Below are 3,445 nucleotides of genomic sequence, written 5' to 3'. Positions count from 1 at the left end.
TCAATTGTATATTTGTGATATGCCTTTTAAGCTATGAGGTAGTCCAGCCTGGAAATACTAGCTCTAACTTTATTGTAAGGTTACCAAATCTTGCAAGTCTGAAAGTACATCTTTCTCCTCTTAGCTTTACAGCCCAAGAATTCTGATGTGTGTGTATGTGTGTGTGTCCCTCTGAGATGTTTGCCATGGTCCCATTCCTTCTGCGGGTTCAGATGCAACTTGCCTGACAGAAGCTCTATCCCTTGTCTCCCAAGGTCATTCTCAAATACTATAACAACGGGTGAGACAGGCATAAGTCATTTGGGGCTGTCCTGATGTTAAAGTAGCATTTCACCCCTTATTTTGACCCTGTCAAAGGCCTGCTTCAAGGTGCATAAAATCTGCTATGCTTCATCAGCTATTATGCTAGAAGAGATCTTAGTAATCAGTGAAACAGCTTGCATCCAGAGGTTGTGGGTGCTCCATCACTGGAGGTTTAAAGAAGAGATTGGACAACCATTTGTCCAGAATGGTATTGGGTTTCCTGCTTGAGCAGGGGATTGGACTAAAAGACCTCCAAGCTCCCTTCCAACTCTGTTATTCTGTTATTAGTAATCAAAAATGGGCAGGACCAGAATCACTTACTGGCTGTTTTAGGCTGATATTGGCCTGCCCCCTCCTCTTCAGTCCCTGATTAACCTTCCATAACCCCATTCTACTGTGGCCATTCTGTTCAATATTGCACTGTGTGGTTAGACTGTTCAATGATATTATGCCCTTTAGCACTATTGTTGCTACTGATTTAGCACAAGGCTGAAATAATAAAACAGTAGAATGAAGCAGCCTTAAATCAATGCAATAGAATGTCCTACTGTACACTAAAAAATTAGCTGCAAATTATAAACATTCTACTTAAAGAATGAAATCATGAATGTTTATTCTTGTGATGCTCTACAGACACAAAAGCCCAGTTGAGAAATAATCCAAGACTGGTTTGTTCTAATTTAAAACTTAGCAAGAATATCCAAGGAAGTCAAAGCAGCATATAGAAATGGTAATTTGCTAATTGCCATAAAGAGGCCACCAAGCCACAGTGTTTTTCCCCATTGGCTGGGAAATTCTGGGATTGAAGTCCACATGTCTTACGGTTGCCAAGTTTGAAAAATATCCTTATACTCCTTATAACCCTTATTATCAGTTTGACTAACTGGCTCAGCCATGCCACTGTATTTCAAGTAGGCACCTTGATTTCCTTTGCTCTTCTTAATATTTTTTTTTCACTTTTAATATTCTGTAAGGCAAGAAAGAAACAAGAAGACAAAATAATGTCTCAGAAAAATGGCTCTCAACATTGTCATAGTTTATTATATCACTAAATTTATCAAAAGAGGAGTTAATATCACTTTATGTAACTTAAATAAGAAAAATTATATGAGCTTTCCAAATTGATTGAAATGTGATTTTTCCCTCTGAAAAGCCAGTATTGGAATTTTAGTGTTAACTCTCCCATAAGAGTAATTCACCATACATAAACATACCAATTGTTCAATATAACCTGTCTACAAATTTCCATTTCTGAGCAATTATTGATTAGGTAGCCAAGTGTAAGAATTCAATGAGCTCTTTTTTGTTCAATTTATTGTTGTGTTCCTCAAAAAATATGTAATAAGCTCCATTTAGGAATACATTCTAGTTTTTGTTTAGTTATTCTAACTTTTTAAATATCGTCTTTCTCTTCTTAATTTACATGGAGGAAATTAAGGTTCCAGATCAGCTAACCTTGCCTGTCTTGCAGCCTGCAGGGACAGTCTCTTCGGCCAATTCTCAAGGTGCTACTAGATTCAGTTGGTCAAGTCTTCAGCTTCTGAATCTAAAGATTGAGAATAGCGAGTCTAATAGAAACAATTAGCAGTAGACAAACAGTACAGAACCAGCTCTCCTGGATTTGATAGCTTATTTGTTTTAAAGTTCTATATTTGTCTTTAATTAAACAAACCACCCACCCTGTGCACAAGAACTCTTCCTCGTGGCAGCATGAAACTGGTTCCTCCCTATCTGAGCTGGTAGAAAAGAATGCCAGCAAATTCACTTTGCCTTGATTGCCAAGGGCGATTCTACTAATTAAGCTATGGCTAGTGTTATCCATAGAATTTCATGTGGGACAAGTTTAAAGAAAGTGAATTCACCAAGGCTTTGTTTACCCTCTCACCAAATGTTACCTGTCAGCCATCAATAATTTTTCCTAGTGAGAGTTAGGAAGGAGGCAAGTTTTGACAGATGGCTAGGCCATTATTTTTTCCATCTTTCAAAATCTCTTTCCTGAATATCTGTCTGGTCCTGGCTTGCTTGGTCTCTCTCACTCTCTCTCTCTCACTCACTCACTCACTCACTCACTCACTTTCTCTGTTTCTAACTCTCTTTGTTAGCCACATTTAACATTTCCTGAGTGACAGGTTGCAAGGAGGGAGCACTCCCATCTGATGATCAGTCAGAATATTTTTGAACATGGGTCTAGCCAGGGCTTTTTTTGTCATAGAACGCCCAGAACAGAGTTCCGGCACCTTTTTTGGATGGAACCTTGTAGGGTAGGCAAGGCGGGTTTTATGATATGTGTGAGTTTGTTTGTTTGTTTGTTTTTTTACAAAAAAAGCACTGGGTCTAGCACTATTTGAGCCCTAAGTCTGTGTCCCAAAATGGCTGATAGGTCACAGTCACAAAGGAGCGGATTTCCTCCTGTTCACCTCATACTGATCTTCTTTACCTGGGTCCAGTCAGACAGGCTATTTTGGGGCACATGGTACAGATATGTACAAAAATAAATGCACATACATAGAAACACCAAAGAAGGAGAAATATCTGAAAAAGGACATGAAGAAATGAAAAAAAAAAAAACTAAGGAAGAGGGAGAAAAGGATGCCTAAAGGGCCTGTAGTGGAGAATCCTGGAAGCGGCAGACTTGGGAAAGGAGTGGAGGTTGTTTGCTGACAATAAGAAATTCACTTCAGAAGGAAAGAGAAGAAGAGAGGAAGAAGAGGGAAGTAGGGAAGAGAAGAAAGGGAGAAAAAAAGTAAAAAAGAAGGAATGTGGATACAGTGAAAGGGGAAATAGGCAAGCAACACCAAAAGTCATGTGTATGTATTTATTTCATTTTATCAAAAGTATCTTATATATGAATGTAAAAATAATGTATGTTAACATCTGATAAATATCACGGTATATGTATGGGGGAGAGTTTGGAAAAATAAAAAATAAAAAATTATTTTTAAAAAAAGAAATTCACCTCTCTTTTATGCCTCCCAGGACTATCAATTTAGTTCTATCATTGTTCTGAAAGCATGCTAAATCCTTGTTTCTAAGGGGTCTGACAAATATTTTGGAAAATACGAGTCTGATATTATATCAGACATGTTAAACTCGCGATGTCATGTGATGTCACGCAACGTATCGGGAGAGTTTTGCCATTGCT

General features: G+C 38.0%; 1 long non-coding RNA gene across 1 annotated transcript; it reads right to left on the bottom strand.

The window, feature by feature from the left end:
- Positions 1-899: 899 nt before the first annotated feature.
- Positions 900-2,206, bottom strand: LOC120297187. Its single transcript, XR_005553717.1, has 2 exons — positions 1,759-2,206; positions 900-1,270 (listed from the first exon to the last, which is right to left on the bottom strand). It is a non-coding gene; the product is annotated as an uncharacterized LOC120297187 (long non-coding RNA).
- Between the last annotated feature and the right edge of the window lie 1,239 nt (positions 2,207-3,445).

Source organism: Crotalus tigris, unplaced genomic scaffold, assembly GCF_016545835.1.
Source record: "Crotalus tigris isolate CLP2741 ecotype Arizona unplaced genomic scaffold, ASM1654583v1 scf7180000023598.3388751, whole genome shotgun sequence".
Classification (NCBI taxonomy): Eukaryota; Metazoa; Chordata; class Lepidosauria; order Squamata; family Viperidae; genus Crotalus; species Crotalus tigris.
The sequence above is the reverse complement of the archived record's forward strand: the minus strand, read 5'-3'. Positions and strand labels throughout refer to the sequence as shown.